This window comes from Mya arenaria, chromosome 16 (assembly GCF_026914265.1).
Source record: "Mya arenaria isolate MELC-2E11 chromosome 16, ASM2691426v1".
NCBI classification, from domain to species: domain Eukaryota; kingdom Metazoa; phylum Mollusca; class Bivalvia; order Myida; family Myidae; genus Mya; species Mya arenaria.
The window spans coordinates 11695583-11708304 of NC_069137.1; the positions used below are offsets into that span (position 1 = coordinate 11695583).

General features: G+C 33.9%; 1 pseudogene; it reads left to right on the top strand.

Moving 5' to 3' along the window:
• Window positions 1-5500: 5500 nt before the first annotated feature.
• On the top strand, window positions 5501-10453 carry LOC128221400 (uncharacterized; annotated as a pseudogene).
• The last annotated feature ends 2269 nt before the right edge of the window (window positions 10454-12722 follow it).

The following is a 12722-nucleotide window of genomic DNA, read 5'->3' on the forward strand; positions in this document are numbered from 1 at the left end:
TCGTCAATGATGTTTCAAATTTACGATCAGCCACACCTCAAGAAATACACCAGGAACCAAACCACATGGACATATCCGATTCTCGTCAATCTGTCTCAGTTTACAAACAGTCATACTTCAAAAGTAATAACCCAGAAATCAACTGCATCAAATGCATGTTTCGTGTACTCGCCAGTCAAATTTAGTTTACAAAACAGACATACCCGTAAAGCCAGTGTATTCAGCTTGCCTTATCATGCCTGTTGCAGTAAATATGTGGACCGCTTCTATATGTTTCAAAGTAATGGCATACAATTCAAAATTAGATCATACATTAAGATTAAAAATTACTCCCTGTTTGAAAATGATATACATATACTTATTTCCTAAAATAAAACCATAGCCATACACGCATACCAATATAATGAGCTTCCATACACGAATACCAATAATAGTTAATAAGGACATGTTAATAGGTCATCGCTCTATTCAGCTACATAGTAGTTCAGTGTTTAAGGGGTTATTTATCAATTAGCTTCATTATAGTTACCGAAGTGTCGACCTGATAGAAAAGTCAATCCTTTAAGCATCTTTTTAGGATGTCACGAGAACCTTCATAAAAACAAGCTAAGGTTTATTCTATTGAGTACAATCGTCATATACTTGATATTATCAAAGATCGACAGACAAAGTGTAGATATTAGACATGATTCAATATGTAAAAGTATCATAATACCATTGGTCTTTTCGTGTTTTCAAAATTTATTATTATCCGAAGTGTCGCCATCTTGATGGTCGTCAATGAAATCTGAAGCTGGAAATATCAGAAAAATGCATACCAGTAAATTATTTTGCTTCTATTAAATTTAGAAACAGTGACAATTAAATTGCCAATTACAGGCCTTGAACTCGAAAGTTCGGCCCGATCTTGTCTTTGAATACTTTCGCAATTTTTTTAAAGAATGATGCTGTTCAATTTAGTGACATAAACTGTACATGATGACTACTTATCTAAAACTGTATCATAAAGGGACGTTCGCTGATTTAATGTACTCCCTTATAACACTTTGCAATTTTTAGTTTATATCATCTGTAATTCTTGTTTTGTATGTTTTTTTTAAATAAAGTATAACTTACAGTACAGTAACTTTATTCAGCAAGTATATAATTGATAAATTAGAATCCAAAAGGTATTTACCAGTTTCCAAATCTCTGTTAGTGTCAATATTGGAAACAATTGCACCTGCGTTGTCAGCGTTTCCATTCAAAATATGTCCAGTAGAACCTGCATTGTTAGCGCCATCAACTGTACCTGTATTGTGAGCGCCACCAACTGCACCTGTATTGTGAGCGCCACCAACTGCACCTGTATTGTGAGCGCCACCAACTGCACCTGTACTGTGTGCGCAACAAAATGCACATGCATTGTGAGTGCCACCAACTGCACCTGCAGTGTTAGCGCCACCAACTTCACCTGTATTGTGAGCGCCATCAACTTCACCTGTATTGTGAGCGCCACCAACTTCACCTGCATTGTTAGCGCCACCAACTTCAGCTGTATTGTGAGCGCCACCAACTTCACCTGAGCTGTCAGCTCCACCAACTGCATCCACATTGTGAACGCCACCAACTGCACCTGCATTGTAAGCGTCATAAACTTCACCTGCATTTGGAGCGCCAACAACTGCACATACATAGTGAGCGATCAACTGCACTTGCATTGTGAGTTACAACAACTGCACCTACATTATAAGCGCCACCAACTGCACTTGATTTGTTAGCGCCACCAACTGCATCGTGAAAGCCACCAACTGGACCTGCATTGTGAGCGCCACCAACTTCACCTGCATCGTAAAAGCCACCAACTGTATCTTCATTGTGACCGCCAACAACTTCACCTGCATCGTGAATGCCACCAACTGTATCTGCATAATGAGTGCCATAAACTGCACCTGTATTGTGAACATGATTTTCAAACTGAAGTTAGTGTCTGTCATTGTTACATAATTTTGACACTGTAACAAAACTCATTTTGACTAGAATTCTACATTTTGGCGAATCTTAACCTTTGATCTAACGGCCACCAAATCGCCTCTGCATGAACTTTTACGTACAAAATATTCTAATATTTTCATAGCATTTTTAATACCTCTCTTTTTGACAAGCTTCCACACACGAAAACCAACAGCAAGTATTATAGCAAACAGGATTGAACCAATCACTATGGCAACCGTTGATAACACGCTGCCTAGCGACAGCGATTTCTTTTCTGAAAATACAAAACATATTGTTGAAATGTTATGCTCACTGAGCGCTCTTTAGTCAGACTCAAGCGGAAAGGTAAACTATATTTCAACGGAAACGGATCTGGTAACAGTTTGAAAAGACCATCATTGTAAACAAAACCGACTGCTTTAACATTCTCAGTGTAAAAGGAGCCAAATTTTAAAGTTAAAGAGAACTTTGTCTGATTGGCATAAGCTTAAACAATAAGTAAGACGGCTGCATCCTTTACAATTTGGAGCATAACTCAGATGAAAGTTGAACGATTCATTTCATAATCAAATATGGTCAAGAAAGAATGGCTTCAAAATGGAAGAAAACGCCAATTAAAAATCAAGCTTCGTAAAAACACAGCCTGCTAGAAAGTACAAATTTCATTTTTGCTTTTAAAGCCGCACTCTTGCAGATGGACCAATTAACAAAAAAAAATGTTTTCTTAATTTGTATATTTTTTTAGTGTATACGTCTTAAACCCAATGACATAAGATTGCTGAGCTAGTGTCCGGTCCTAACTGACCGGAAAAAAACACACTTTAATTGCCCATTTTCCTTTACCCATTACTAACGGTTTAAGAAAGCGCAATCGTCTATTTTAAGCGTGGATATTTATAACTTTCGTGATCACGTGGTTATAGCATTTGACCGACGTGTGACTGCATAAGTTCAAAAATGGCTACGCGAACAAGAAAGAAAACTGACAGTGAAATAAAAAGGACATATTTAAGTCGGCAGCAAAGACACAAAGCTAAGAGAGTGAATATTGGAGCTGAAATTGAAAGGCGGAATGAACTCAAAACAATTTTTGGCTGTCATAAGGAAGATGTTGTAGCCAGAACGCTTATAGATTGTTGAGTTTATATTTCAGGGATCATTTCGAAGTTACAATTTAAGCAGTTCCATTGTTATTTGATAGAATATGCGTTCGCTTATTATAAAAACAAACAAACACCATAACTAAAGAAAAACGAAACATAATCGACATGTACAGTGTGGAAAAATGTCGCAGGCAAAAGACAAATAATTACAAAGACTACTGGTAAGTTACAAGTACTGACTCTTATTCATAGTGTAACTTGACTCAATAAACTCCCGTCAGTTACTTTGTCTTACCCAGTATAATTGCAGATAGCAGTGATGTTTTTGGTGCAAGAGAATGCCTTGTGAAGACTGATATACTTTGCCAAAAGTTGTCTATTTTTCACAAGAATTATATTTTTGCAGTTCCCATAAGTAAAATAACAATGTTTTTTTTAAAGCTTCACTCTTACAGATTTGACAATTTTTTTTATGTTGTGTCTTGGAACAAGCCAATTTTGCGTAAATATCAGAAAACCGGTGATATAAGACTGCTGAAAAAAAACACAGCAGAAATAAAAAAAAGACAAAAAAATGAAGAAAATGTCGAATGGTAATCCTGTGAGAGTGCAGCTTTAAGAACAAACACAATATGTACAAAACCTGGTCTATAACCTAAAGTAGATGCATACAATCAGTCAAAACATTATTTTCTTCCAAATTCAGATGTCAAGGGTGTTGACACAACATCAACAGCAAAAACACTGTTCAGAAGAGCAGAATTTTTCTTAACATAAACTTGTATTCATAATTACAGCTTTTTAATTATGAAATCGGCTGCAGTATTGGATACAAAGCCGGACACACCTGGGCCAAGCTGCATTATTCCAGTGGTTTCTACACCAGCAACCAACGTGTACCAATTACACAATATGATCCTGGGGTCTCATCAGTGTCAGAAGTTAGCAGCAACGAAGAATTTTAATTGTTAGTAGTTCTATGTGGACATAAATACATTGTTACAAATTGGATACAAAATAAAGGATGAAGCTAGGCTTATAAGAGAGTGCTGTGTCCTCTTTGAGAATTGAATGCTTGAGATAATGAAATAATTTCAAGGTCAGCTTATGATTTTGAAACATACAAAGTTAACATTCATGCATATGGAAGTTAAAATCTAAAACTACCTTAATTACTATTAAACTGTAAATATTTAAAGGCTTGAGAAGTACACCCAAAACAGCCATGGCCAAATATTGTCAATGACAAGTTTCTAAACATTTTTATGCAATCTGCATTTTAAGTTGCACACTCATAGATTGACCATTTTGACAACTTTTAATTTGTCTTTGATTTAGTCAATTTTGATGTAAATGTCTAGAAACCTGTTATATAAGACTGCTTACAAACGATTAGATAACAATTTTATGTATAGCTTTGAAAATTAATGTTTTATGGTTGAAAGCATTAACAATGCTAAGAAATATGTTTTCAATTAAAATGAGATCTACTTTTTTGTTATATCTAATTATAAACATTGATATCAAAATCAGATGATTCTTACACAATATATTATTTAAAAATGTCATAACATTCAATTTCAGGTGAAAGTGCAGCTTTATTCTTATACTCATTTTACTTATTGGATGAATGCATTTGAGGACAGAAATTTAAATGTCGTCAACTGATCTTGATGAGTTTTATGACCCTGATTATGACACAGAAGATCCAACATACCAAGTAGAAGAAGACTTTGATTTGTCAATTATGTATGTATCACTCAATATGACAGCCCACACGGCAAACAGTTTGATTTCAAATATGCTTCTTTGATTGGAAATGATCTTATATTTCAGTAAGATTGATTGGCTGTAAAACATTCTTATTTGTTAAAATGTCTATTAATTTTGGTCATGTCTGCAGTGCTACATATTGAATAGATTTCTTTGATAATAATTGAGCTTCATTCAGATTCTATTGATTGTAGATGTCAAACAAAAAAGCCTATACAATTTATAAGAAATACAATTTTGGAGCTATAGTCATATGCACAATAAACTAAAAAACTTAAAAGAGTTGAAAAACAAACTTGGATAACTTGCATCATGCAAACTATACACAAGTGAGCATTGTTTTATCAGTAGAACTGCCATACTTGTACTCTTCCATGTTTACAAAACCCTTTAATTGGTACATGATGCAAACTAAAAACACTATTTTTAAAATACTTAAATAGAGTAAGACGGCTTATCTACTTGATGTTTTAGTCATGACAAGTAGCTGATCTCTTTGAGTTGTTCATGAAAAATGATATTCCAAACAATGGCTATTGAATTGTCACACTTGGTAATAATGCAAGGGCACCATTATTTTGTGATTTTTAATAATTTTAAAGTTACGTTTTTTGTACATGTTTAGAGATCCAGATCAAAACTATAGGATAATGGTTGCTGACATATGTGGTAAAGAAGAGGATGTATTTAATATCGCACAGCCAGATGGTCTTATCCAAAATGAAGTTCAAGAGGAAGATTTTGATGTTGATATTGGTAGATCAGATGTGAAACACATGAAACAAGTAATTGCAGACCCTATGAAAGAGAGGAACTTTGTGATAACTGAAACATGTCTACTTCAACTGCTCGACAAAAATCCAGTGAAAAGGTACCCTAGATGCCAGGCAGCTGTTTCATAAAAAAACGAAATATTTTGGTTCTGCAGTCATAACATCATGGGCAATACTAATGATAAAAATAGCTTGTCAAATAGTATTAAGTTTCCTTTCCTCAGTACATGACATTGTAGACCTCTTTTTATCTGTTGTCAGCATTTTGGAATCTGCTTTATTACAGTGTGGATTCACCGAAGTTAGAGAATTTGCTACAAAATCTGAAAACTTAACATTGGAAATGGTCAATGAATCATTTCAGCAATCAGTGTTATGATCAAACTGTTTTACATACTTGATAAATAACCATTATAGGAAGAAAACGAAGGTTTGTGTAATAATTTGCAAATAATGATTTCAGGTTTGTGGAAATGATAATATGGTGTACAGATGGTGCAGTTCGCCAATAATACCGATTGGTGTCTGTGCTGTTAATTTCCAGGCATTGGCATCAGTTACCCTTGCAGGAAACAACTTTTCAAAAATTGCTTTGTTCAGCCAATTTTGGGGCCTGCAGTTTCCCAGTAGTGTCAGCTTCTATAAATTTCAAAACAAGTGTGTGGTGCCTGTTTTAGGACGTTAATGGGACTCCCTCAAGGCAGACTCTAAATGATCTGAAGGAACAAGGATTAGTTGTTTCTGGTAGGTCATTCTTTATATTGTTTTCGCCAGTTGCAAACAGCTGGGGACTGCATGTATAATGTGCCAATATAACATCACAGCTTGTGTGTGCATATGACTTCAAAGATTACAAGGTTGTACTAGGCTCCATAAGACATCCAAAGTGTTATTTCTCATTCTAACATTTCAAATTTTAAATGAAACCTTAACAAGCATATTCAAACAAATGACTGTCCTGTATTTCCTCGTCTTTAGAGATATTTAAAAAAAGAACCTACTACACTTCTTTGCATTACTGTCACATATAATTGTAAGAATCTTTTTCAACTATAGAATATGGCCGAATGGACTCTCCTGGACATTGTGCACGTACACTATCATGAACCAGGCAGATAAGAAAATTATTGCCATGGAAGTTGTGGATAAGAGGGAAACAAATCTGAAGTCAGGGCTGATGGAAGCTAAAGCTATTTCAAAAGCAATTTATTTCATGCTTAGAGGAGTTGTTGAAGTAGAAGAAATTGTAACAGATGCGCATCCACATATTTCAGTTTTGATGAGTAAGTGTTATCTCATTTAACATACCTAATTTTAAAATGTTGCATATTGGTTATCCTGTCTGATAAATGTATGTTAGGAATAACACAAAAACACGCTATTTTATTGAACTAGATGAACATTTATGTGAAAAACTATGAAGTTGACCATACAGCAGTCAAATATGGAATGGATAATCGGTATAATTTTGATTATAAAAATATAAAATAAATGCAGCTACAGTGGAGCACGACTCTTTTAATTTTCCGAAAAATCCCAAATATCCGACACAGCTATGATATGTGGCATGGGGCAAAGAATCTTGGAAAAAAGATGAGTAAGGTACTATAATTGTCAAACAATAAAAGAGAAGATAACTCTTAAAGCTGCACTCTCCCAGGTTGGCCAAATTTACATTTTTTTGTCTCAGAAAAAGCTGATTTTGGCAGCAATGTTTCCTTATCAGTCACATAGGATAACCCACCATTAAACAGATTTCAATTGTTTTGAAAACTGCTTGAATTTTATTTCCGGTTTTCAGATATGTATTTTTGCACAATTTTGCTCATTCCAAGACCAAAAAGAAAGAGTTGTCAAAACGGTCAATCTGTGAGAATGCAGCTTTAACATTAAATTATCAGAGCAGAAGTAGCTTCTTAATTCGCACTAGGCTACTGAAATGTTTTATGAATAATTTTATTACTCGATAATAATGCCATAAGAGCATTTTCTTTGAAACAAAGAAAAAATGTAACATGTGTCACCCTTTTTAATTTATTTCAAATAAAACTGGTATGATTAGTAAATCCCCCGCCCCCTTTTACTGACAACTTCTGTTTGCCTATTCTAATAATGTATCATTTTCATATATATATTTTCCTATAAAATTTACTTTCGCAGTTGGCTATCGTCAAAGGTAACGAATCGTTGCGGCTTTGGGTAAAAGATATCACTAACCATTTTTACACTGTGAAGAGTCTTGTAATGGTGACGTTCTTCAAATGAAGGTTAGTAAAATAGGTAAAAAAATACTTTTTTGGAGCCTGCTAACATTGAGACATGTTTGTGACAATGGTGGTGCTGTGTACGTGTGTGAGTCAGTGTGTCTGTCCGCCTTGTCTGGCAGATGCCTACAGCCAAACACTATATATTTTACTGCATTGATGTAGAGAAATTTGCCCAGATGCACAATAATTTCACTTGTGTTTGTGTTATTTAGACGCAGTGGATATCTGTTCTTAATCATATTACAAACCTCCACAGATGGGCACTCGGTGAGTGTGATCAGGCACCAATTGGAGTATAGGAAGCCAGAGAAAAGGAATGGTTGAAGCCGGGCAGCAAGGTTTTGAAATTACAGGAAAGAGCTGTTATGGAGAAGAGGCTTTTGCGGACATTTCCTTACTACAACACTTGCCAGTATGTATAGTAATTTGTTACATTAGAACATCTGTAATAAGCTTTTATTTAATAAAACAATGCAGGCAATTAAGTCTGAATATGTACAGGAAATGTATTACTTTTGTTGTAATGATAGTAATTGTAATATGAAATAAGGCATTGACTTGGACAGGCTCTAGGTATGTTACCAACTTCAGAAACTGCTAGTGCTGTACAATTTTTCCTAGGGAAACAAGTGCTAAAGGTAAAACTGATTTTATAGGACATACCACGACTATGACTATGACCAATTAGAATTAGATCATTTAGGTACATCACAAGTAACGTAAAGGCAATGCAAAAGAAATGGAATATTTTAATGGTTGAGAAAATTCATAAATACAAACACAGTAAATATACTTACTTACCCAATATTGAATCTCATACAAGCATATAATAGTACAAAATAATGATTCCTACTTTAAACATATCAAAATAAATTAAACAGATTGAGTTACTTGAAATGAATTATCCCAGACTTTACAATTATCTCACAATCAACCTGTACTTAACTATTTTAATATGTAAAACAGCATTGTGTATATTTTAGATTTTTAAGCTTCTGCAAATAATAAATAATAATAATAATAAAAATAAACATATAGATTAATCCATGAAACATTCGTTATTGATATTAATATATAATAATATATTCACAGAATAGCAGTTAAAAGGGACTATACACCAGATTGGCACCAAAAAAAGTTTTTCAGTAACGATTCTCAGAACAAATATTTAATAAAATGTTTTACTCTTTGATATCATAATGGTAAAAACAAATCAAGTCGGAAACCGGATTTGAACGTGGTTTGCCATTGCTGTCCAATGTTGTATCCACCGTGCTAAGAGGGTTTACGTTATAAGTCTGGAATATTTAAGATAACTTGGTAATAATACGTGATAACATCGACAAGCCAATTACGCATAAGAATGAATTCTACTAGGTATCCATACCTAGTAATCTTTTTTAATGGAAAAATACGAAAAATGAATTAATTGTTAGCAATGTGGTACTTCAGTTAGATAGTTTCAATGCATTGTACACATCGATACTAAGTTTATGTCAGTTTTCGACCATTTTCTTTTCGCTATTTCATCATAATGTTTTAAAGCCCCTTTAAAGTTGCACTCTCACAGATTTACCGTTTTGACATTTTTTTTGTCTTGGAAAGAGCAAATATTTGCGTAAATATCTGCAAACCAATAATATAAGACTGCTAACAAAAAAATCATATCGTAGATTTTCATATTTCCGTTTGAAAATTATTGATTAACTTAAATATGAAATTCTCGGATCTGGTTTTTTGTCAGCAGTCTTATATCACGCTCGTTCCGTGACAAAAATAAAAAAGTTGTCAAAACGTTCTATCTGTGGGAGTGCAGCTTTAACAGTTCACATCACAATCAGAACAAGAATGCACTAAGATTATGATAACAATTTTGAGATAGCAATTCAAGATGAACTGTTGTGTGCATATACACTTAATTGTTCAGAAATTACTACGCTAACACTCTAGTTCATTATATACAATGCTTTCACATCATTTTATACGTCTCAAAAATGAACATTCAATAACTTGATTTTTTGTGCCAATCTACAAATTTAACATATATCTATAACAATTTGAAATATAATGGAATCAGGATCTTGTTAATCAGCTATAGAAGATATGGTACAAAAACATGATATGGTAATTCTACAATACTGACAAATTACATTTTTTTGTGCCCAATGTATAAAAACTTGTTTTAAATATATATAATAAATAAGCATAACTGCAGACTGATGATTTGCGAAGTAAAGGAAATAAAGATCTTCTTACAAATACTTTCAATAAAACAACACTAGTGTTTAAATGAAGTTTTTTTCATACAATTTGACCAATTTCACTTATTAATTAAAATTTGAAATATATTTATTACAGTTTATGATGCTCTTTTTGTGAACACTTTGTGGCGCATATGCCATTCTTGTCTCCTAGCGTAAACGTTCTTGTTGAAAGGTACAAATTGACCCTTATGTATTACTTCATTTTCGTATTAATCTGTTGCAGGTCGGGATCCATTACTTCAGAACCGTATTCACCAGTAACTTTGAATGCAGGATACCAGAGAGGCATCTGGGATTGATCATTTTAGTACCATTTTCGCCAGTAACGTTTTATCCAGAATACCAGAGTGGCATCAGGGATTGATCACTTCAGTACCGTATTCACCAGTAACGTTTTATTCAGGATTCCAGAGTGGCATATGTATCACTTCAGTACCCTATACCAGAGGTGCATTAGGGACCTGGGATCAATGACTTAAGTACCTTTTCTGCTTTTTATGAAAATACCACAGGTGCTAATACTTGTCTCATTCTTAAAGTGTTTGATATATATATATATACACACAGATGAAGAGGCTATCACTCTAACAAATGAAGTCAACTTTGTTAGAAATATTTAAATATGGCCAAGACCACAGTTATTTTTACTACATGTTTTATAAAGACTCTAGCCTGGATTTTCACTTTAAAACAGTCTTTGCATATAATACTTTTCAAAAACAGACTTCAAAACTACTATAGTTCAACTTCAGGCTATATGCAACACATACTGAAAGTTTGGTAATTATATATTAAACACTTAAAGAATGAGACAAGTATTAGCACCGGTGTAATTTTCAAAAAAAGCAGAAATAGCCATTTCCATCAAATGGTAAGCCGCAAACCTTTGAAGAGCCATTATTTCCTTATGCATTGAAATAATTTGACCATGAAAAATTTGCATTGTAGCTTTCAATGGTGTTTATAAACTGAACAACACCACAAAAATGGACTGCCTTCTCTTTAAGATTTTTTTCTAAGCAAAATCAGATTTTTCCACTTTATCATTTTAGTGTTCTATATAAAAAAAAACATAAAGCCAAACTGAAATGCTCCAATTTGTCAAATTTTTGCTTTTCTGGCCCACTTCTATACATAGGTAACAGAACTGTTCAGTTTGAAAAAACATAATTTAGTGATTATGTGTTTATAGACAGTCTAAACATCACTATATGCCAAGCTGATTGCCTTCGGGACAAATGGCGCAACAAAGGAAATTGCCAAAAAATGCCAAAACTGAAAGATTCATGACAACTGCTAGTGTTTTCATATGTGAGGTGGCCACATGATGTAAAAAATGCAGATATAGCATTACTATGCCCATTTTTTTATTTATTTTTTTACTTTAAGTATCTGTTTTGAAGGCTAGATTTGGCATAAATTTAAGAGTACAGCACTTCACCGTTATTTATAAGTTGCTGAATTATAACTGATTTGCTATAAATCTTACTTTTTTGAATCAATTACACACAAACAGGTAGTACAGAGTTGACTAACATCTTCATTCTTCTGAACTATTGGATTCAGAGCTGCATTTCCTGGGTTCAGAATGCAGGACTACTGCCGGTGGAGAAAAGCTGAGGCTAACTGCAGCTTACTCGCACATCATAATCTGCAAGCAAGACACAAAAGCAATGTTTAACACAGAATAAAATCTGCTACTACTGTTTAAGTATAAAAAAATACCTGCAAACACTTAGTCAAGGCATACACAACCTTTTAGGTAGTCATAAATGTGATAAATATGCAGAGAAGTTCATGAATACAAAAACAATCAGGACAAAATTTATGAAATATATAGTCATTTGGACATTTTACAATCAGTTTTTAACAATAACAAGGTTAATCTCAACTAATTGTCAGTACTCATATGCATGATGCATTTTGAATGTTTTGAACCAGACATGCTTAGAATTCCTTCTTACTTGGAGACGGTATTCCTTTCTTGGAAATCCTTGCCGAGAAGGTATGGAAATCCATCACAAGACCACGTTTTGACCAGCATTGGTTATTTTGTCCTTGAAAATACCTCCGTGGCTTCGGCAACCAGGCTTTCTATAAAAATAAACAATAAATTAGTGTTTTTATGGTATTTTGAGTGTATTTAGGTTCTTTTTCTTTAGGCATGAAGGGAAAAGGCTCTATTCAACAGACTTGATTAGCACATCTCTGGCATACCAGTTTAAATTGATGGGTTCAACATTCAAGTGTTTCACCGCGACCAAAAGTGGCTTAAGACAGGTGCGATTAAGCCAACACTTGGCGAGAAACCCAGTATCGAAACATGTTGCCTATGTCACTTGCCATCAGGAAACTTGGAATTGACAACCCCATATCTTTTTGGACCGTGCGTGAGATTTCCTTACCATATGCTGCGGCCATTTGCCTTTTGGCATTTGGCTGCGCTTTTTCATTGAGCAAATTTATGTTGTTGAATCTTTAAAAGTCCTTCAATTTATACTTTGAAATTGAAAGTGGGGCTTTCTTTCATTAGGTACACACCTTTGGAACTATTTCTAAACAAGAATT